Source organism: Stigmatopora argus, chromosome 9, assembly GCF_051989625.1.
Source record: "Stigmatopora argus isolate UIUO_Sarg chromosome 9, RoL_Sarg_1.0, whole genome shotgun sequence".
Lineage (NCBI taxonomy): Eukaryota > Metazoa > Chordata > Actinopteri > Syngnathiformes > Syngnathidae > Stigmatopora > Stigmatopora argus.
In genome coordinates, this window is record NC_135395.1 from 10,001,182 (window position 1) to 10,025,946 (window position 24,765).

At 38.3% G+C, this 24,765-nt stretch overlaps 1 protein-coding gene across 2 annotated transcripts in view; it reads right to left on the reverse strand.

Annotated features, from left to right (window-relative positions):
* The window catches only part of LOC144082976 (uncharacterized), a 140,228-nt gene that overhangs the window by 103,338 nt on the left and 12,125 nt on the right, over positions 1–24,765 (reverse strand). For both annotated transcript variants that reach the window (XM_077610492.1, XM_077610489.1), the window contains exon 4: positions 22,831–22,951. The gene's annotated coding sequence lies outside the window, so the exon portion shown is untranslated. The remainder of the gene's footprint in view (positions 1–22,830; positions 22,952–24,765) is intronic.

Below are 24,765 nucleotides of genomic sequence, written 5' to 3' on the forward strand. Positions count from 1 at the left end.
AATCTGTCCCATCCGTCAATTATTGATTTCATAGCCACCGTTACAGGGAGTACTAAATTATAAGAAGGATGCCACATTGGTCTGTGCATCTCAGTGTCAAACTTTTTTTTAGTACACTGTGAGAAGGGCTTGCATGTAAAACTGATTTTAAATGAAAATATGATACATACACTATAATTGTAAATATTTACTGTGGTTGACAGTTTTTTGGGGGAGAATATTGTCAACTCTGTGGTTTTCGATGTCTTTTAAACTTTCGAATAATCTCTTACTCGCGAGTATACAAACTGCCATGGAACTAACATAACCAAACCAGACTCCTGAACCTTACTAGAGAAAGACTACTAACCTTAAGAAAACAAGTTTTTTAAGCTTTCTTTTCTAAATGCCTATCGTATTTTCTGAACAAAATGTTGCACTTTTTTATATGCTCAAACTACTCTCGCGCTGGTACTTTTGGTTTTTTTTTAACTCAGCACTCTTAATTGAAAACTACTGCAGTAGTGGTTCCTCTACATCTCTATTTGGCACGTCCAGTGCAATCAGCCTTTGGTATTATTCTAACATTTTCTCGTTGAAGCAAATACCACCAGACAATAGATCAACCTTTAAATGTTTCCCAAGTGGCACCCAGCTAAAGTTTGTTAATTGCTATTGAGGACTTAATCGTAGGGAATGACTCTGTCTTAGCTATTCAATGATGTGAACAGCTCTTTGTTTACCCAAGTTTGAAACATGACCTACATAGAAAGTTCTGTGGGTTTTGTCTGTTAATGATTTGATAATCAAATATAAGCAGAACTTTTTCCAAAATGTGATTGCAAATTGTGCTAATTTTCTTTTCCTCTTTTAAATGTTTTGTATTACAATGAACAATAAGAATAACTACAGGAGGGATAGTTTACATTGGCAAAAGTGGATTATGATCCTTCTTTTCCTAAAGACATGATCATAATGAATTTATGCCGTTGAGTGATTTTTTTTCATGTTTTGATTAAAGGGCAACATATAATAGTAGTGTTTCCCAACCTCGTTGAACCAAAGCACCTTTTTTGCACACATTCTCTGGTTAAATAATAATAACACAAAACTTATAGTTTCCACTCGAGTTATGAAAACCACTAAGCCAGGCAGTCAAGAAACTTAACTATTTACACTGAAAAACCAGACAACATAATCGAGGTTTCCCAAATTTCCTGTGTATTGCCTCTGTTGCACGGAGGCACCTGACTTGAAATTTACTGCCAATGTGTGTCCCACCATACTGGACAGACTCATAAAAGCTTAATGCTTTAAAGACGGTGGTTCAATGACACGGCTCTCAAAGGATAAAACAACCTGCCGCCTCTGTAACCTCAGCTGGGCCTTTCATCAAGTTCACACTTGAGCCCCTCCTGAGCTGTTTCACTCTAATAACTCCCACATCCCCTTGCAATCTGTGTGGAAGGTGCTTGGCAGAAGTGTGTGACTGAGAGATTTGATGTAAACACTGCAGGTAATGTATTTTGCTACCTTATGAATGACTTAAAACGAATACAGTAATCCCACGCCATTTCAACTTTGGCGGCTTCACTACATCGCAGATTTGTTTCTGGGGAATTTTTTTTTAATTGTTTTATTTTTTACTCTTTTAATTACTGTCTTCCGCTTGCTACTAGGACTCAGCACTGAAGACATTTATTTATTTATTTTTAAATAGGGTGACCCTACTTCGCGGTTTTTCGATTATCGCGGCCACGTCTGGTCCACATTAACCGCGATATTCGAGGGATTACTTTAATCTTTCCTCAGAAATACATTCAATTACAGTGTTACCTCTATTTTACGAAATAATTGGTTCCATACCACTGTATTTTAATGCATTCATGAGCACACCCATATTCAGCCACACACACGCCGCATGGACACACAGTTCTGAGTATGCTACTGTTCTGTAATACACTGGCCACTAGAGATGATAGATTGTGAATCAACAGAGCAGCCAAGATGGTGTGCGTGTGTGGCTGTGTGCGTCTGAGCTCTATAACTTGTGGGGTTGTCAGGGTATTCCTAGAGTGAGGTGATGTACTGTCCACGGGTTACCAATCTGAAAAGTGCTGAGCTTCACAACATGGTGCCGAGTTAGAGAAAGCCATATACCACAACGAGAAGATGGCAACATGAATGGTGGGAATAAATCCTTACTTAAATCAATCTCTCTCTCTGGAAACATAAAAAGGTGTGCCAACTGTGAAGGTTACGCAATAACCGTCGCCTGAGAGTTGCTTCCATCCTGACCTCACTTCTGTTCCTGACCTCACTTCTGCTTTCAATTGTTAACATGAGGTGGGACTACAGTTGTAGAAATAGAATTTCACATTCATGGACTTTCTATAACCACCTGTCCCCGTTTAGTTTATTCATGTCTCTTTAGACTTCTGTGTCCGGCCTGCGTTGCAGATAACAAGGGTCAGAGCTCGATACCAAAACATTCTGTACGTGTGTCGGCAGTTAGCTAGCCTCATTTTGGGATTTTCGGATCTAATTCCAGCTTTCTTTTTAAACTCAATACAGATAAAGGTTGCTTGAATAAAATCCCTCTATGGTTTTAAACCGATTTCCCCGGTGAGAAACATATTATCATCTGAGGTAAGGATTTGCACAATTGGTTGCTGAAGTCCCTTCAGACCTGCTGTTCTCTGCTGCAATTAATTCACAACGGCTGTACAAGCATTTACATGAAACTATTCCACAAAGGGCCGACGCGAGTGTGGGATTTCATTCCAACCAAATAAGACGACACATTTTAACCAATAGGAATGTTTTGTAACTGTAGTCAGTTGATTGCAATCACGGGCTGCTTATTTAACAAAAACCTGATTGGGTAAAATCAGGGATTTGGATCAGTTGAAACAAAAACCCCAACCCACATGGGACCTAGTTGGAGACCCCTGATTAACATGATAATCCTGCATTTGAAACCTTCCATTACTGTGTTTAATGATCAAACAAAAACATGTGCTTGCTGAAAATATAGACGATTATAAAATACTCAGAGTAGCAAATCCTAGGTAATCTACTTTCATCGTTACTCCTATTTTATTTTGAGCAGAAACTGAGACCCCAAATTGTCTTCCAAATGAAAAAGTTTTCCCCAAGTGACTTACATAATTTAACAACTTGCTCAAAGTTTCAAAAATATGTTTACCGTGTCTCTGCGGGCATAATGGATGGAGATGATGGTACAAGCAAATGTTTTCAAGCCCTGCAAGAGCTCTTCAGGATATTGCACCTCTCTTTCGGGACCATCTCGAAGTACTTTTCCATACTTCACAACTCACACATGACATTTGTGTTTTCTGGGAGTTTCCCTCTTGGATAGCATATCTCTGATGTCAACAGAATAACGGGTTGACAACTTTCAAAAAACTACCTCTTGTCTCTGGGACCCAGATCTGGATGCTAAGTGGCCTTATTCTGCTTTGGCATCCATGATAATAATATTTGTTCATTTTTTATATCTACATTGACATTGAAGGGAGGGCTGTCACTAAAGTGGGCTATGAAATCAAGACGGTAGTTTGTTGGTTCCAGCGCGGTGTTTAAATTCTTTAATATTCCTGACATGTTTTACAGAAATTTGCTTCCTGAAATATTATTAATGTTTTTCATGCACTTGACAAATGAGGAAAAAAAAACACCATGAATGAGTTTTACAAACGAGTTGTCATTTTCTCACTAAGCACAACAAGACCACTTCTAATTTGAATATGTACTGCCAAATTTTCATAGAAATGTTTTTTTATTACTACTAATTGAAATGATCTAACCCTAATCGGTCAATGTTTAATTATAGAATATTGCACGGCAGATGTGCAGAGGTGAATAAAATCTATTCCATATATTGGAAAATTACTTTACAACCTCCTTAAAATTATTTTCACTCAAACTTACTTTTTTTTTTACAGAGGAAAAACAAATCATTGGTATGAAATGATAACATAATATCTCACCTCGTCTGAAAACAAATTTAAAAAACATTTCTTTGTTGTTAGATTTAACTTTGTTAGCCCATGGCAAAATGGGTGGGTAGACTTTTTTCATGAAAGTTTGAACAGCTCAACCCAAGAGAATGAAAGAAAACTTTAACAACATTTTTTTAGCCTTCAGGTGGGATTAAAATACAAATATATATTCCTGCAGTGCTACATTTAAAAGGCTTAAATTGATAAGTGTTAAGTTTATCCTCATGTTCCTTATTTTGCTCTCAGTAGCTTCAGAAGAAGAAAACATTAAACGACACAAACTTTAAAAAAATTATTGTTTCTATGTTTTAGACAACCATCCATTAAGTTTTCTGTATGGAACGTTTCTTGTAAAGCCATTTTCTCTTTTTCAGGCGCGCAAGAATTGAGGATTCAGTTCAAAACCATCGCAACAACATGCCAAGTCAAAAGTCCTTACAGATACCGTATTTTCACAACTATTCGGCGCATTGTATTTTTAGCCGCAGTGTCAGTAACGAGTGCTATTTCTGTATTTTAAACACACAAAGCACGCACCGTTTTTCTGGACGCATATATTATATATGGATGAACATCGAAACGCAATAGCGCTGGCTACCGGAAGCAGCCTATTTCCGGGTTCCGGTGCGCAGTGACTGCTGGGAAATATAGTTCTTGCACGCTACACCCACACGCTAAAAACACGTTTTTAAAAAGGCAACGGAAGCAAAACTGAGTTCGGTTGTACTTTATTTAGACATTTTACAACTTACTCACGTCATCACCCACAAGTCCTCATTTTCTGTGTCCGAATTAAACAATTGCCCAAATGAGTCTTCCAAAACGCCGGGTCCAGAGTTTGTAGTTCTCAAGCCTCCGGGAATGACGGCAAGCTCCGAGTTAATATATATAATATATATATAGTTCGCAGTCTACCTTTGAATGCTCCGTTGACGCCAACGTCTAGCGGCAGGATTTCTTTTGGAAATACAGCCGAAATGATCATACTGGGTGTATTGAAGAACTGGGTGTATTAAGAACTCGATATCCCAGAAGTCACTGCGGAGTACTTTATCTACGGGAAATAGTAGTTTGGGGCTGCTTGGCGTAGTTGTCTATATATATATAGTTCATAGTCTAGCTTTGAATGCTCTGTTGACGCCAACATTTCTTTTGTAAATATAGCCGAAATGACGTCAAGCACCAAATTAGTGTGCTCGCGCGACGTCATACTGGGTGTATTAAGAACTCAATATCCCAGCAGTCACTGCGCAGTACTTTATCTACGGGAAATAGTAGAGTCGGGGGCTGCTTGCCGTAGTTGTCCTATCGACTGATTTATTTGATTTTATCGTGATAACAATTTTAGTATTGGTCCATACATAAAGCGCACTGGATTATAAGGCGCCCTGTCTATTTTGGAGAAAATTTTAGACTTTTATGTGCGCCTTATAGTCGTGAAAATACGGTATGCTTTTTGCCATGTCAAATTTGCCACTGTGAAAGTCTCTGCCATGGCCATTTTTCATGTTTGCTCTCCCACAGCTTTTCTTTCAGATAGCAGCAAAACATCAGCACCAGCACACATGTAAAAGGTTTTTGAAATCCCAATTTTCTAAGGACCCCTGCCTTAAAGAGACAAATTATGAAAAGAAAAAATAGTTTGAGTGCTCGAGTAATAGCGAGCCCTTTAATGGACTTGTTTCTTCACCAGTAATGTTAAATAGGCTGAAATGACGCAGTGAATTAAATGGATAGTTATAAGTATGTTATGTACAGTTAAAATCCTTGAATTTATTTACTCTGTCTTTGTGTGCATGCATATACGTCAGGTTCAGCGTTTTTACAATGATTAATCAAGAATAAAGGGCTGGGAGTCTTAGGGGGAGTCAAATTCTAATGTCTTGGTGTCTTGCTGTGTCGTTGAGTGGATTAGACAAAAGTCAGTGAGCTGGAAAAGTTCTGACAATAAACAACCCTCCGTGATGGGAACATCCCACAATTGGTATCCCGGGACCCATTTGAAGAATGTCCTGAAAACAGTCAGTGTGTCTTTTCTCCGTTGATTTTGAAAATTGTTCCTATCCTTGCTAATGAATTGGGGTTTCTATGTTCTTGGTCTTTTTCCTGACTTCTCACGTCAAATGGCTTGAATAGGTTCCACAAAGATTCATTAACATTTGAATATTTCCTTTGCTGAATTCTTTGGATTTTAATCTCAGTGAAATTTCGGTCACACAAGGTTGTCAATCAAAGTGGCTTTCCCACCACATCACAAAAACATGCAGCATAGCAGGGGTGCTGAAGCCAATCTCAACTAACTATGGACTGTAGGCAGCGTACACCTAAGGAGAATATTGACTCCACACAGGAAGGTCGGAAACAACTCAGGATTGATCCCTCAATTTTAGAACTCTGAGGCTAACCTGCTAACCACTCGATGCCCGTGACGCCATCGATATATTTATATCAGTTATTCATTCTAGGATGTTCTTTTTTTATTTTCTTTGACAAATTGAATTTTCAAATGTGATTCATCCTAATTATTTATTTAAAAAATAGCTAATTAATGTCATTAAATGTTTTTTATTGAATCCCAACACTAATATACTGAAAATACATTGAGGTCATTGGTTGGTGTTGGATGTGTTCACGTTTGAAAATAAACAAGGAGAACATGTGTACCACTTGAATTGATCGGAGGCCAATCATACACGACTAACGTGGATGACAAAAGTCGAGGAACGATGACCTTTTTAGCCTTCATTTTTCCAATCGATCCTTTGAAGATGGGGGAATAAGGGGCTTATTTTTATTGTCTTTGAGCAGAAGCCGCACCACGAGCAGTGTCTCAATTCAAGACTCTGCAAATTGCTTTGGGAATAATGAAAGGTCTGTTTGTAACAGCTCTTTGGAGAGTAGCTTTAAAAAGGTAAGATTGTGCCAAGGAAAAAAAGGGAATAAAAAACATCAGTTACTTTTTTTGTTCTTGCTTAATGCATTATAATATGGATCATTTTAAATTGAACTTGAACATGGGAGAAAATTAAAAAAAACAAAGAAACCAGAAAATGGCTGTATTTTAAATAAATAATAATAATGCCAGATCAGACTGTTTGCCCCAAACTATTTTTTTGTACATTTGTCACACACATTTCAAAATGGCCTTGAAAAAATTGGAAATGCAAATTGGGAAGACGGTTGAATTTTCAACCAGGTCTCGTTCCTTGTAAGAATAAGCGGTACAGAAAATGATTGTAAAAATCCAGCTGTCAGGTAAACAAAAGACTACGAGAGTGGAATCTTGCAGTTGAGTGTATTTGTCACTTGTGTCAAGAATTTCTGTATTGGTGCGCATAGTCAAAAGCCTGAAAATATGTGCTTGACACAGATGAATGCCTTCATGTTTACAAAGGTTGACCGACTCAGCCAATTCCAGCGGACCCCAAAGAAACACTGCGGGTTATTATCTTTTTCTGAAGAGGAACATAAACAGACTGTACTGTATAAACTCACAGGGTATTACAGCCTTGAAATTTCTACAAGATGTTCATCCAATTTTGCCCGAAGCCACTTGTAGTGTAGTGTTGAATTTACATGGGCGTCTATGGGAATGTTTTAAGCCAGTATTTATACGATAATGAATACATTCATACCCCCATCCTCAAATCCTATTAAAAACATCAGGCATTCCCTGGACACCACAACCTTGCAATTAACCACGGCTTTTCAATGGATCTCATAGGAATAGAATCAAAGCCATCTTCTTTTAGCTTTCTTTTTTGCTTCCAATGAACGCACCATAATTTCTATTTGAAGAATTCAATTTTTAAAACATTGCCCTTTAGTAAACTTTATTACCATATTTTCTGGACTATAACTCACTTATTTCATAGTTTGGCTGGCCATGTCTTTTATTATTTTTACTCATTCCACTAACAGCTTGTTTGTTAATATAATACATTAACAGGCGTCTCTTTTTGTCTGTTGTTGCCTATTTTACTATTTTAATATCCAATGTGTGTTCTTTGTTTCTGATAAATGAAAAACTGCCCGTCAAAAATGCAATTTATACTCCAGTGCAAATTACACATATATTTTCTCTTTCATTGTTCAGTCTTTAGCTAAATGCGGCTTTACTCAGGTACAACTTTAAAGAAAAATACGTTGATTTAAAAGTGACACCATAGCCATTTGAGTTTTGTCCGTTTTTCTGCAACTGAACTACTAAAATGAGCAGCGTCATGTAAATAAATTCCTTGCATATATGAAAATGAAATGGCTTTTAACATCATAAACCTCAGAAGAAATGGTTCCCAATTGTTAGGCTGTTGCCATCATGGCTCCTGGCGTGCCATGTTTCACTCTTTGATCGCTTGTTTCAAGTCTTTCCTCTTTTCCTTCCTCCCAGATGTGAAGCATGAAATCAGGTAATTCAGCAACACTAGAGACTTTGAAATGTAAATTGTGCAATTGTGAGGGGGAGAATGTTAAAATCTTTGGATTGGAAGTCAGTGAGTGAAAGAATTAAAGGTTGTTTTTATTATTGATCGTATTCCTTAAGAGCGACAGTTTAAGAAGGAAACGCATTAAACAAAATTATAATGAATAAATGTGAGCAACATCGCAATTATTTCATGTCTGGCAGTACCACTTAGCTACAAAAAATTGAAGTTACACTTTAAGGAATATTTGTAGTTGTTTGTCTATTCAAGTAAGTTAGTTATTTGTGGTTGTTGTTTGATTTTGTGAAAAGGGAACTTCGATGTTAGTACAACTGAAACGTAAACGCATTAAGCTAACACAGTAATTTGTAATCTGTTCTTTGAAACTTTATTTCTATTCCCTAAATTGCAGGCATGTGCTAAGGAGAAAAAAATTGCATTAAGGGTTTTGCTTTTTTTTTTTTTTTAAATACTGTAGGACAGGTAAGATTTAATCTGGTCAGTATGTAAGTAAATACTATACTACAACCAAAACCACCAATTCAACCATTTCTTTTATGTTTGAAATCTTCCTCTTTTGAATATCACAATGAAAGGACCGAAAAACCACTTAGATTTAACTCACTCACATGCAAGACTGACGATCAACTGAGGCGTTCCCATTATTGAAGATTACCCTTAAGTATCTAAAAGGTTAAGACCATTAAGTTGAAGGTATCTGACCAGATGGGGAAGCCAAAGAGGGCGTACCATTAATATCTGAGAATGTATTCCCATTTTGGGCCTTTTTCCTCGAGCTGTTCAAAAAGATTAAGCCGAGAAAGAAGGACAATGCCAAAAAAGTGTGATGGATGAGGCCACCCTTAGTGAAGATGAAGGCAGGGACAAAACTTGGCAGCACCATAATCCATATGCCAAAGATGAGAGAGAAAGAAATGTGAACAAGAAAAAGATGATAAAGAATTACATTCGCTTCTTGCTAAGAGGCAAAAAGGTAGAAGTCATAATTGTGAACCAATGTGAGAGCGAGAGACTGTTTTTCCTCTCTTAGACTTCCAGTGCAGTAGCTACTTATAGGCAAGCTGCAGGAATCTTGTTTTGAAATAATCCTTTCAAGCAATGACAGTTGTTGGAAAAGGTGGAAAAAAAAATAGATGAAGACTCAACAAAGCAATCCATGTATGACTTAAGAGGTTAAACAAAAGCCTCAATAACTTTAAAGGCAAGAAAAAACAGTTTTCTGACAAAACAAACTGACAGTAAATACTAACAAAGATATATAAATAAATAAAACCAATCGATGACTTCTTGTACAAGTCATATTCAATGATATTTATTGAAAAATGGGGCCGAGGGCAAAGCATAGTTTGGACACCCCTTGTTTGGTATTGGTTTAGAAGTCGAACGAGCAATGGTGGCCTGAAGATGTTTTCCATGACTTCATCCTGCTAGTTGCCATTGGTCATGCTGGCAAAGCATGTGGCAGCATTGTCTTCACAAAAAGTCATCCAGTGCAGTCACCTCCCAACAGGCGAAGATGGGCATTAAGAGAAAGTGAAATGTGATCTTCCACATAGAGAGGAGCTAAAAGGGGGAGTGAGGGAACGCTTTTGCCTCGAGCCAGAGAGGAAGGGAGTATTGAAGTGACACATACAAAAATGTTACCCCATAGCAAAAAGAAAGAGGGCAGTGATTTGAGGAAAGAAAGCAACCGTGAGACACCGAAAGGCAAAGTTGTTCCGACCCCGAAGGTCGAAGCTCCGAGAAGGCCACGCAGGGCCAGAAAGACTTCATCAATCACAGCAGACAGCTAGTTTGAGATGACAGGAGGATTGCATGGTTCCGACCTGGGGCACTCCAATCACTTATGTAAAACAAAAGTCTTGTTTCCATGTTATGAAGCACAAAGCCGAGATTTTAAAAACAGAAACTTTTTACAGGATTTAAATGGGCAAAATGTCTACACAATTGGGGCAAACAATCATTCAGCTTTATATAGACTGCCCAAACTATCACTACACACTTCAAACAACTTGTCAGCAGGTGTCCAATGGCGCTAATCACCAAGGAACTTCTGGAAGTACAACAAACAAGCACCATGCAATATCCTCAAGGATCCAGAACACCTGGACTCAAAGACGTCTGCAATGGCAACAAAAGACAAGTTTCCACCAAAGAAACAAACACGTTCAAACATACCGATGACAAATGCTTTTAGATGTTGAAATTTGCCTTTGGCATAGCTTGCTTATTTTCACTATTTTCTACATTTTAGTTCAGTTCAGGGATCTGTGAGGCAGATTAAAAGTCTCAAAGAACCTACAGATAATAAAGCAAGGGGCAGGAGAAGGGCCCCCACTGTGACACCAATGCAACATGGGTAACAGCCTGAAAATGGCAAAGAATGGACCAAAACAAAAACACATTAAACAAACAAACCATTGCAGAATACAATTTAATAAAATGCCAGTACCTCTGATAGCATTTAGGGCAGTAGAAAAGACCTTCAAGGCCATGACTTTATCCCCCTGTATTGTATAGATGTGATATGGATGGAATTGCTGAAGGTGGTGCGAGTCAGCAGTCTGGGAGTGCTGATTTACTTTCTCTTTGATTTCTTTGTTTTCTTTGCTGCATTATATGCCTCCAGTTACTACTTACTATTTGTTTTCTTTCTTGTAGCCCAAGATGTAGCGATAGTTAGAGAATACGGTTGCTATCAGACTTGTCTCTCGTTTATTTACGATGCTTCACCCACAACCACGAGGAGCCTATTATGCCCTGCCTCTAAAATTGAAAAAGAATGTGCCTGTGTGGAGTTATGGAGAAGGACAAGAGATTTTTTTTGGAGCTTTCAGCTGCCAACACAAACAGATGTTTTGGGGATGCAGGATGAAACTGGAGTACTCCGAAAAAACACACACAGTCACATGCAAAACATGCAAACTCCATACAGGAAGACCAGAGTATCCCCAATGCATTTACATCCGAGAATAATTTAGCGGACTTTTATTTTTTCTTAGATGGTACGCATTGTGTTTCAAGTGTGTCACTGTAATGCATTGTGGGAAATTTGAACAATAGTTGTGTAAGATAGCTAATCTTAGACACTCGAAAGGAGGTCAAGAGAGTCAAAGGGAGAAGCAAATGCGCCCCTAACGAGGAAACGATTCAAAGCACGATAGAATACGTAAAAGAATCCAATAATTACAATACAACCATCTAACGCATTTTAATGTTGCCATTTCTGAATATTATTGTTCATGTGAATCAGAACCTAAATGCAATTCACAAAATTCACATTTTTAGGTGCTAAAATTCCAGTTCACGAGTATCATTGCTTTATAATTACAGCAAATAATATGCAGTTTTAAGCAAGTCTGCATTAAAAAATTACAAAAAAAGTTTCTCACCACCATGATAATCTCTCCCCAAATCTCTTAATGAATGCTCAGCAGTCTTTGTAATGAAAATTGTCCGCACACTAATCTCTTAGCCATCTACATCCCTAGTCCTCCGATGAACTCTATTGGTCTCTCATCGATCCCTCACTGATCTCCAAGTCATCTTTACCTTCGGATTGCGAAAACACGCCGTTGATTGAACGACTGCTGGGATGAATGGTAAATGAATTATTAGTTTATCCTGTCTAGAAGTTGGACACATATTACTCAAATTTTCAGGAAATTATTCTTGGAGTACTTATTTCCTTCACTTAAATTTTAATTCCCACTGACACTCAAAGCCGTCTTCTCTACGATGTGGAGACTTGATGATTCATATTGCTTTACAGTGACACTTTTGACTTTTGCAAGCTCCTGATCTTCCCTATTTGACAACTTCGTGTCATAAGTTTACTTTTTATTTATTTTTAAGCAGTATGGATTATTTTGAAATAAATAGATAAAGAGAACTCTTTAGGGATCGAAAAATAAATACCCAAAGTCAAAAATAATCCTCATCAATTATAGGATTTGGTTACAACATACACAAGTTGAACTTTTTTGCACCAGTTTGAAAATTGCAATGACGTGATAAACACATTTAATGCCGCAACTCTCTGTCTATGATAATCTAATCTTGGTTATCACATCTGCTTTGGTATAATCAAATGCAAATCTATCAGTTTTACAAATCCTAACCCATATATTTTCCAGTTTTATTCACATTAAGGGCATTTCTTCCATCAAAGCTGGCAGTGAAAGTACAGGAAAGTTTTTGTCTAGTTCATATCACTGTGGACTGGATTTATTTCCAAAACGTAGTTATAAAAGCCTCTAATGAGGAAGTGAAATCAAAGTGTAAGTTGAGGGGAAATGAGGGACAGAACACATGAAAGTGAATTGAGGCATAAATGAAGAAACTTTGGGTTATCGTCCTCTCCTTGTGAAGATGACTTGTCCTCTAAGAATCAAATATTGAGGTGTAGAAGAAGAATAAAGTCCTGAAGATCAGACAGAAATGATTGTAACCAAAATGGGACGGAATTTACAGTGAAGAAAGAAGATAGAAGTAACCTACTCCTATATTTTTATCACCATTCTAGTTGCTTCTCAGAACATTTAAAAATGGTAATTAACTCTGTGCCACTCTCACTAATTCTAACTTTTCTCAAGAACTGGTCTGACTTTGACATTTGAATTACCGCCTGGAAACACTCTGCACATCTTATTACAATTTTATCCCTGGAAAGGGTATTGTTTAAGCACCCATGGATTAATGGGTAATGCACTGGGTTCCTAAACCTGGCACTGTGGTTTTGAAACCCACCACTGTTTGGTGCTTGGCTCAGCGACTAATTCAGGGTGTCCCCCTCCTACTGCCCACACGGCATTGGATCGATTCCCACTCGATTGTGAGCTTGAATGGCCGTCTGTCTCTCTGTGTGCCATACGGCTGACTAGCGACCGGTCTAGGGTGTAGGCTGCCTGAAAACACCTGGAATAGGCTCCAGCAACCCCTGCGACCTTTGAGCATGCGCGGTACGCATGATGGATGAATGAAAGACGACAACATGCTTAGGTGACACATACAGATAGATGGTGTGCAAGAGACAGAGATGGTATAGTGAAGTAACTGATGAAGTGCTATGATTAGACAATAAAAAGACAAGTATATTTTCACCAGTGAGAAATTCACTTGGATTTATAGTTCGTGTGGCCTTTGGCAACATATTGTGGTTTCAAGAGATAATCACAATATCATCCAAGAGGGTACACCATTGGGCAGAAAGTGTCTGAAGATTTCACAGCATGGAAGAGTGATACTCCGAAACAAGTAGAGGTCTGATCAGCCCCCGGCTGAGTCGCTCGGGGCAAGGCTCTATGATGTTTGTGACCCCAAATATTAAACCATCCCGGGTTACATCACTGATGATCTGTGCGAGTAGATAACAGGATGTGTCAAATAATCTTTGCATCACTCAAGAAGCCAACATAGCCATTTGGAAAATGAGCTTCCCCCAACATTGTTCTTTGTGCAGTGCTTTGGATTTTGCCTTTTGCATCATCTGATGCCTTCCATTAAAGCTTAGAAGAGTCGGTTTAAATATACTCCCACTTTCCCTTGACAGCAGAGCAGCTCTGTCAATTCACAGTAGATCTGTGGCACACTCCCTCCACGTTTCGACTCTGATGTCGAGCTGTGTGTTCGACCTTCATTAACTCCACATTTGATCACACTATTCTTTTTATTTTTGCTGAAAGAAATGATGCACGCTGATAAAACGTTGATTTGGCCCGTAAGAATATATTTGTTCTCAGAATTACTCATTCATTGATTTCCAACAAAATATGTTTTAAAAAAAATAATTTCCTGAATTAATGGCTGAGCACCATTGTCATATTACATTGGTGCAAAAAAAATGCAACAAAATGGATTCGTTGCTGCATGAATAAATACATTAATTCATTTATTTATTCATTACGTTTTCAGAAGATGTTTGGTTTTTTTTTTGGTTTGTTTGTCTGCATTTTCTTGCTTTGTTGGGTCTCTTGTACTACAAAATAGTGCCAGTGTTTTCCTGAAGCAATTTGTCAATAATATTGACATTACTGATAACAATTCCTTGCCAATTGCTGTATCCTGCCATACGGATAACTGGACACATAATTCATTTGGATTAAATATACATGTGGGGTCTTGAATACACAAATACCGCTAAGTAATCACTCATGTCTCCAGAGTGGAGTCACAGAAAGGCTAGAGAGTGAGTAGAGAAATGTGATGTAAAATTCTAAACACACATCTTGCCTTTGGCCTGGAACTACGGTCGTCCATTTCAAGCATTGTCTAACCTTGAAAGGAAGCTAAATGCATCACTGTAAGGTTTGGGGATTTTTTCATAAAAGCAAAAGCATAAACAGGCAAAAGTTAAAATGAGTCTAATAAAACATTTTAAATTCAAGTTCTTTAGTTTGCCTGTATGAGCCCAACTCTACATTTCTTATGCCATCTTATCAACCAACCATAAACTCTTAAATCATAGATTTGGATATCACCCCAGTTTTCTATTTTTATTGTACTATATTCGCACTTTGTAAATTATTTCACAGAGATATGGGTCTCGCAATGAACTAGTTTGCACCACAGTATACGTTAGGCTATTGATAATGACTATCAGTTAAAAGGAGAAACTTTTGGACGTAATAAAAGAGGCTTTTCTGACACCTTTACTGTGTGAACGATTTAAGCTATTAAATACTGTACTGTACAGGATATGCAAAGTATACGACATGAAACAATATAAAGTTTTAAATAGGTTTTTAAAAAAAGAAAAGAAAAAAGCTTCAATTAAAATATTCATTAGGAATAGCCCATTTACCCATTCATCTGTGACTTCAAACGTTGTCACACCAAAGTTTGCTAGAACTCCGTGTGCATCGGATACTTTGAACCTGTCATTAATTTTGGGTGACGGCACTCTTGCTTGTCTTTGGAAAACTGGAAATATTTGTTTATAGGCGGTCTAAGAAAATACACAAACATTCATGGCCTGAGTTGTGTAAAATGTGAAAGAAAATGAAATACAAAACTGGGAGCACATCAGCAGAGCTAAAATCTGCGACGCGTGACTTTCCTAGATCAAGGAGTATGCCAAAAATGTGGTCGGCAGGAACAAAGGTACTCGTTCACAAAGCCTTGCTGGCATGGTAGAAAAAAAATGTGTAAACACAGGAAACAAGCTACTCGTCGATAGATACGCATTTTGTTAGTTGACTGACAGACCGTTGACACTTGAGCGGGGACAGCATTTGAGCTTTTTATTCATTCAAATTTCTCATTCTTGATAAGATGCTTTTATTTGGCCTAGTCAAATGATTTATTAATGCAGATTTCTGCCGCACGGTCCCTTTCAGTTGAGAGGGAATGTGAAGAAAAAAATTACAAAACAACGGGCTATTAAAAATGATGCACAACGATTGAACTGTGCCAAGAATAAAATTATTTTACACAATTGTCAATGTAAAATTACTGCATAAAAACGCACAGGGGATAAGAGAGGAACTATTAAGCACCAAGCACATGGTAGATTTTTTTTGAATACAATTTTGCGGTGGACGACTGGTTAGCGCGTTGGCCTCACAGTTTTCAGATCGAGGGTTTGGCAAAACTATCAAATCTGTCACGTTTCACATTTTTAGCTTGAGAAACATTTTTCATGGTGATTCCAAGGGACCCTGAAGGCGGGCAAATGCTAGCGTCACATGGATGCGTGCACAGCTCAGGCAGGCATTGGAGGCTGTCCTTGGTTGCTTCAAAGCACCATTCAAGTATGACTTCATTATGTTGTTGGTCAAGCTGTAGGCAGAATCGGTCAATCGGAGCATGTATGTTGATCCCCTGGACATTCTTGGTGACTGGAGGGGAAAACTACCATTTTCAAGTTTACGGCACAGATGGGAACACTCAAAATTGTATGTGCCACGCCAATTTCCAGACTAGTGGTCTACACCGGGGTCTCCAACCACGGTCAGCCAGCCACTTGGTGCCTATCTGCCAAATATTAGCAAATTAACCCTTACGGCTTACAATAATGCACTATTTGGTACACTTCCAACTTTTTATGAATATTATCTCACTACGCTTTGCTTTTTTTTATTTGGAGTTTTTGCCATGGTACCATTGCAGAAACAAGGTGAATCAAGGTGCTCAACGCAGGCATAGAATAAAAATTTGAATGTTGGTGTCACGACAGCACTACAAAGGAGCATGACAAGAACTAATCATTATATCAAGGCATCAGCTCAGGGAAGATGTCAGTCCTAAGTTATTCATCTTTTTTCTCTCTCAGAAATTAGGGAAAGCAACACACGGTGACAAGCTCTCAGTGGGAAAGCCAGATGCTTCTGCAAGGGTTGACAAGCACATTTCAACCCCTGAGATACTTTTATATTCATACAAACAAACACGTACTTTAACTGAGACAGTTGGTTGGACAGAAATTGCCAGAGAAGAATCGCATAGAGACTATGGAGAAGAATGAAGGCTTTGAAACAGAAAGTTGACAGCTGTCAAATGCACAGTTGGGTCCTACCCATCCCAAAGGAAAGTACAATTTATGCACCATTTCCCAAACCTCCCGAAGGAAACGTGTCATTTTACACTACTTAATAAATTGGAGTCAAAGGAGAAAGCAGTAAGACCACAAAAGTTCAATGACTGCAGAATGCTCATTATTTACACTTGCTTTGAGTAGTGTGCAAGTAATTAGTTTTCACATAGCTGGGATAGCGGACATTTTTCTCCATAGCATTGGAAGTTCAAACGTTGGTCAGGTTTATATTGGCTGAAATTTCAGTAACACCTAGTAGTTTCAAAACAATGACAAAAATCATCCAGGTTGCCCTGACGTTTACTGAACAGTTAGCAACATCACCCTGAAGGTAAAAAAAGCAACAACTATGACACAAATAGAACTAAAGTTAATACGGAAACTACTGGACGAACTAAATGCAACTGAAGGAATCACTATTTTTTTAGGTTTATTAGTTAAGCAAATACGAACCGACTGAAAATGACTAAAGCGCATATTCCTGGCTAAGTATCACCAACAAGGCTAGAAAGGAAAATGACCTCGGACAGTGTCTAGACAGTGACCTTGGGGAGACTATTTATCTTTGTTCCGTCTCAGCACATATTTTTACTTGTCTCAGCGAATGACGCAAGTGATAAAGCAAAGCAAAAGTCGACACCACCCAAAACGGACGGCATGAGATGGACATCACAAGACCGCCTGGCAGGGACATGAAAAGATGGCCTGAAATAATCATGAAGGGTTTTATTTTGCGCACCACACCGTATGGTAGGGGTCAGCAACTATGGTCCTGGAGGGCACCAACCCAATCTGTTATCAGTCTCCCTCCTTAAACTGTATTAATCAAATGATCAACTCATCACCAAAGATGTCCAGAAGCCTGATAACCCATCCTGGTTATTTTATACAGGCGTGATGGAGAAACTATATGGAAAACAGACTGGATCGGTGGCCTCGGGGACCAGAGTTGGGGAGCCCTGCCCTAGGGCATCTGAGATGCCACACCTTTGTAGTACATACATTTTAGACTGGTTAAGGGATGGCGTCGATACTTCCTGACTCTTGTATATACTACTTTTGTGCAGGTTTTTACTCTGCTGGAAAGTCTATTTTGCCTTTTCACAAAAAACAAGGTTTACTATGTTATGCTGTGACAAAGTGCACAATGGTGATGATCATGCAATTTACTGACCCTGAGGAAAAGTCTTAAAGATTTCTAGAAAGCTATTTGGCAGCAGATAAAGCACTAATTGCCTACAAGGAATAAATTAAATAAAGAAAGTGGGGCAGGAAAACATTGCATTAATCAGCTGGCAGTGTATTTTGCACAAGCTATGGACTAAAATTTAAACATTGAATAGAAGTCATGTGGAAATTTATTCCCCCTGGCTTAAATTCCTTGGCAAAATAAGACCATGATATCTCAAACGACACATTATCCAACAACAAAAGTGAAGTGACAAATTTAACCTAATTCAAATATTAAAATAAATCAAGTAGATCGTCACATTTTTGGAGTAAACAAAGTTTTAAAAATATATATATTTTCTTGAGCTTTACACAGTGCTTTTTATACTGGAACACAAGTCAACCTTATTATACATTGAAATGAGGAACTCGCCTAACCGAAGCTAATTAGCTGAAATGTTCCTCCCCTTTCCTTAAATGGTAACCACAAACTGCTCCAGAAAATAGCATTACTGGGAGAGAGGTTCTCATCAGGTAGAAGTAAATTTTGAGATAAATGGGGATGAAACTACTCAGCCAATTTACCAAAATAGCAACGGGTAACAGAACGCCAACCAACGACATCACGATGCTGTAGATGGCAAGACACCAACCAGTTCCCTCTGGAATCAACTTGAAGAAAAGCCAAGCATGGCCAAGGCTATAACAAAATCCAACTGCAAACTGCCTTAAAACACTGGAAACATTTTCTGAGAACAGATTTGCGCTACTCTCTGCAAATACTCTTTCCTTAAAATAAGATTCAGCCAGCTCCAGAGAAAGGCACAAAGTTAATTGAAGGGCTAAAAGGCTCCAGAGAGAGCGATCACCTGGCCCTTGCACTCTGATACTGAGCGACGTCACCGTGAAAGGGGATAAAATACTTTTACAGCAAAAACACCAAAGTAATCTGTTGTATAAATGCTTTGCTGTTTGAAATATCAGCGAAGATCCTGAACATTCTGACAGCTGAAGCCCTGTTCAGACTCGCAGGAAGCTTTCATGTTGTGAAGCAAAAATCTGAGCTGATAAAGCGAGACTTCACTAAGCTGATCGAGTCCAAAGTTTAAGTATTGAGGTATTTTTCAGAGGATCTATACCTGTGGGATTGTTACTCAATCATTGAACTTCATTGGAAAAATTCTCTATTTCCGGACACAGGCTCCTCTTGAGGAGTGTTGCAATCCATATTCTATTCTATTAACTCTTAACATCTTGGTAACAAACCACTGTTCTTTCTCGTGTCTTGATGTATCTTTCTGTTTCCTGTCTAGGGAGTACGGATGGTAATTAGCATTTTTGCTATAATCCAGCAAATTTCAATCTCATGGACGTGTCTGAATAGAATTTCAATAATATGGACTGCCCCTATGAAATCGCCAAATACATAAAAATGGTCAAAAACTCAAATTATGACCTAAACCAGACACGAATAAATAAACATCACTGAAATAGGGTGAGCGCTTACCCCCAAGAATATATTTTAATAATGTCCATCCCTATAAGGAAAACTAAAAAAATATGGAAAGGAAAGCCATGTATTGACTATGCACGTCACAAGTAACAGGCAATAATGAGACATTAAGCGTTAAAATTTACTCAAGAGTCCTCCTGAGGCTTTGGACCTAAATAAGGATATATGCAGTGTGCAACCTCAAAATACAGAAAAAAATCTCAACTAATTACTTGACAGAATGCTTTGATGTAGCAGATTAAGAAAAAAAACTACTTCATCTCAGCTAATCAACAGTGACATGAGCATGCCTTCGTGTAGGCGAGAAATTTGGACATCCCTGATCAAGTATATCATTGCCATCTTGCAAATATTGTCCGACTATTTCAGGGTCCAAAGTTTTCGCATTTAAATTCATGTGTTGTTTCTGGCCGCAACCCCAAGTTGGAACAGTCGTGTTTTTCACAGAGTGCCTGCTGGTGAGTAAAGATGTGGGAAGTAATATATATTCACGTGACATATAATGTTCACTGGTGCCAAGAGCTCTTGGTATACATATTTTACTTGGAGATGTGTTTAGTGCTTCAATCCTGCAAAAGCTAATGGGATTTTACAGTCTGACAAATCCATTTCAAACTCTTGAAACTCATTTGAAATTATAATCCATCACGCTGGCAGACAGACATCCTTCATTTCTTTCTCATGCGTTCCAGATTTAAAGTTTACTATTAAGAAAGAAAAATAAAAGGAGCATCATTTTCCATCAACAAGTTGCTTTACTATGCCACCCAGAAAAAAACGTGTTGAACCATGCATCCCAAAGTGCACAATTTTCATTTGGAACGAAATTAATTTGTTCCAGAAATGGTTTTGTGACTTACATTTTTCATAAGTAGAGACATATCTTACATTAAATAAAGAAAAATTCCTTCAACGATCTTTAATATGACCCATAAACCATTAAAAAATGATAAAAGTATACCAATTTTGTATATCATCTCTCTGCAAATGTATAGTACATAAGAAAACAACAATTAATTAACAAACAATTAATGCTGGGACTAATTATTGTGTTACGGTTTTGTGAATTAAATTTTGTACTTTTGTTAAGCCTCATTTCCCTTTTAATTTATTGGCCTTTAGATGCCACATTGCCTTGCGAATTACATTGCTCTTTCAATTTGATTGATCTTACATGTTTTTGACCTTTTAACTTCTTATTGGATTCCCATCCTGACTGACGTTTGAAATTGCCCATGTTTTGTAATGAATGATTTCTAATTTAAAATGTCTTATTGGTATTTGCACAACAGAAAAATCCAGGAGTTTAATTATTTGCAGATTCCCTATATAAAGCTCAAAAATAGAACCTGCCAATGGTAATGTGACATTTAGACAGGGCCACAAACAAGGCTGAGTGAGCAAAGGCAGTATCTTGGAAACAATGCTAGTCAATGCGGGAGGAAACTGGTGTACCTGGAAAAAACCCACACAGGCACGGAAAGAACATGCCAACTCTACACAGAACCCATCGGGTATTGAACCCTGTCTCTCACAATTCTGAGGCGGATGTACTAACCACTCGGTCACCGAGTATAAATACATAGTTAACTACTTCAATATGGTATATAGATTTAATCATGTATGTATAGAGCAAAAGAAATGCGCTAAAGCAAAGCCTTCTTGGTATCCCAAACTTCTTAAAAGTAAAAGAAAACTTAGTGAAATGTCTCTCTCGTGCTGTAACATTTTTCTAAAGCATTCCGAACCTGAATGTGTATTTGCACGAGCCCTAATGAATGAGTATTTAATGGCTAATTTAGAATTGGATGGTTTCAGATGGTAGCGCACTGTTTGACTTCCTGATTCATGATCTGTCACATTTACTTTACCTTTCTCCACCTCTTGGTGTAATTGGAGCTCGAGCGGCAAAACATTGTAAAAAAAGACCATCAGATTTAAAGAGAATTTGCAGTAAACCTCTTTTGTTACGATACGGATTGGCGATCAGGATTTAAATACGTGGGTTGGTGGGCAGAGACCGGTTTCTATCTGAGACATTACTGAAGAGCTTTTGTGGAAGTTGTTACTTGAAGATGCATTACTTGTTATTCCAGCACATGCACACGTAGAAGCACTCAAATGCCCAGCTGCAGGCATATTACAATTAAATAAGTAAATAACCTGGGTAAATGGCTTAATAGTTAAAAGGCAACTTAATATTCTATTTTCCCTTGCTCTGGTTTTCCAGCGCGCAACATTAATGCTGTGTAGATAATATCAATTATTGACATCAGTTAGAACAATGCAATGAATTTTTAATTATTGTCTGCTGCTCTCTTCAAAGCACTTTAAACTTAGCAACTTGTTTGTCATAAAGACTTTTTAAGGGAATGAATACAATAACAGTTGAATATCTGAATTACGGAAATGTGGATGATTTTTCTTAAAAGGTCCATTTGTATTGGGTGCTTTCTGAACCACGTTTGAGGACAGTTGGCCTATTAGGAATCTCATTCAGCATGATGCACCTGGCTGAAAGCATTCTTGCAAATGATATCAAATGGTATCGTGATATCATTAAGTAATACAATCTTCCGGAAATTACAGTGCCAAAATCAATAAATCCTCATAGTGCTTCACTTTGAATCTTTCCCATCTCAAAATTAAAATTGGCTTAATGGACTTGTGAATAGTTTGATTGGAGCCAAATGAGGGTTAGAGTGGTGGAGGACTTAGAAACTTAAAAGGGTTTCATGTGACTTCACAGCACTAGAGGTGAATTCACGTCTTATGGCCCTATAGTCATATGGACTGTATCTGCACACACTGCAATACACACTTTTGAACACTTCACATGGCCTATATTCGGTCTACGTATCAGTCTGTGGTGGACTGTGTTGGGTGCAACATACAATAATGCTTTGCTATAGTAAAATGAATTTCCCAGTAAAGAATAGTCTCATTGATGATAATTGATCCCAACAGACTCAGAGGAAAAAAATAAGATTCATGTGCTGATAATGTGTTAAGAGGATGACTAAAAGATAAAAAACACAGGGTGCACGCTATAAAATGCATGAACACAATTTTAAAAAGATGATGTGACCAAAGATAGCTCGCTAAACACGATGTCAGACTGCCTCTAAAAAAAGAATCTAAACTCAAAGAGATGGATGGACTTACCATGAGGAGGAATAGGGAACACAAACTGGAATCCAAAATAGGAGGCAATTCTCCATCAACAGTTGAAGACTCATTAGGGCACATGCACACCTCAAGGCCCTGCCCATCAAGCTCACAGATTCTGTAAGGGAAAAAGTACACCCACTTGTCAGTGAAAAAGTACACCCACTTGTCAGTTAAACATTTAAAAAAAAACTTAATGATTTCATTTTAGACTGACTAGAATGACTTAATGAATGTTAGATTGACCAAGTAGTTCATGCAGAATGCACTTGACTTAAAAATATGAAATTCATTCATTTTCCATTCCGCTCATCTTGAACCAATCCCAGCTGATCGCAGGGCACCATGAGAGAAACGGCCCTTCATGCACACTCTCATTCGGACAATTTAAGACATTCAATTTGCCAGGGCTAGGATGTTTTTGGGATGTGGGCGGAAAAACGCAGTACCCAGAAAATCATGCAAACTCCAAAGAGAAGGAATGGAGCCTTGGCTCGTACCCATTATCTCAGAATTGGTAAGCGGGCAGGCTATCTACTGTTATTTGGTCGCAATGACCAAAATTGCAAACATATTTGACTTTAATAAATCAGCCAACCAAGATATTTTTTGGTGTTGACTCAGGCACAAATTTTGTACGAACGGCAGGGCTACAATGAGGAAACTGTGGATTTGTGAACAGGGAGTGGAAAATTGAACCAGCCAGACAGAAACACAGGGACCAGTCTAATCAATAGTACAGCGAACTGTATCCATTCTGTGTCACTCTTCTATCCCATCGAGAATCATTGCTGTTTTGGAACAATAAAAAAAAAAAAGAAATGGTACAGGCCATCTAAGACAGTCACTAACACTTTCAATGAAAACCTTTCTTGAGATGACAGAAGGGTACTTTTAGCAATGATGTAATGTACGTTTCATTTCATTATATGTACAGAAATGCTATTAAACAGCCACCTAAAAATCGATGTTTATAATTTTGGGGGAGGGCAGAGCCTTTTTTGCATATCTTTACAAGAAGGACAGAGATGATGGAAAAACTGACCTTTTCTGTAAGCACTCTGGTGGAATTAATTACTTACAAGTTACAGTCATAAAATAAAGGACATTTTTGTACATATCACTACACTCGCAGATCATTACATCTCAAAGTTTAATTAATCCTGGCCCTAATAAATCTCATCTCATTTTCGGAACCGCTTTATCCTGAGTAGGGGGGTCCTGGAGTCTATCCCAGCTGACTTCGGGCCAGAGGCGGGGGACACCCTGAATTGGTGGTCAGCCAATCGCAGGGCACAAGGAGACCAACAACCATTCACGCTCACAATCATACCTAGCGGCAATTTTAGTGTCCACATCAGCCCACCATGCACGTCTTTGGAATGTGGAAGGAAACCGGAGTACCCGGAAAAAACCCACGCAGGCCCGGGGAGAACATTCAAACTCCACACAAGTGGACCGACCTGGATTTGAACCCAGATCTACCAGTGAGGCCGATGCGCTAACCACAGAGTTGCCAAGCCGCCGCTCTAATAAATAATAGGCTAATTTCAAGAATCTGTTTTTGTGCAATTGGTTTCTATACCCTGCACTTGCCTGCCTTTATATTGCACGACCTCGGAATGTACAGATAGTTAGCACTAATCTGTCTCTTTTACTGTCCGCTTTTTTCTTCTAAATATGTATAAGATTTCCACTGTTAGTAATATATTAAGTGAGATGTGAGTAGCAATTTATTAGCATTGAAATTGTTACAAGAGGCAAAGAGATGCCGGAATCAAGTCGGTAGTCAGCCAAAGTTTGCGTGCCAGTGAAAAAGGCTGGAAATGAATTTTGGGGTTGCACCATCTATTTGAACCGTACAAGTCAAGCACATCATACAAAAAGTCCACATCAGGGAAATGGAAACGCGGTCATCCGTGTGACAGGTGG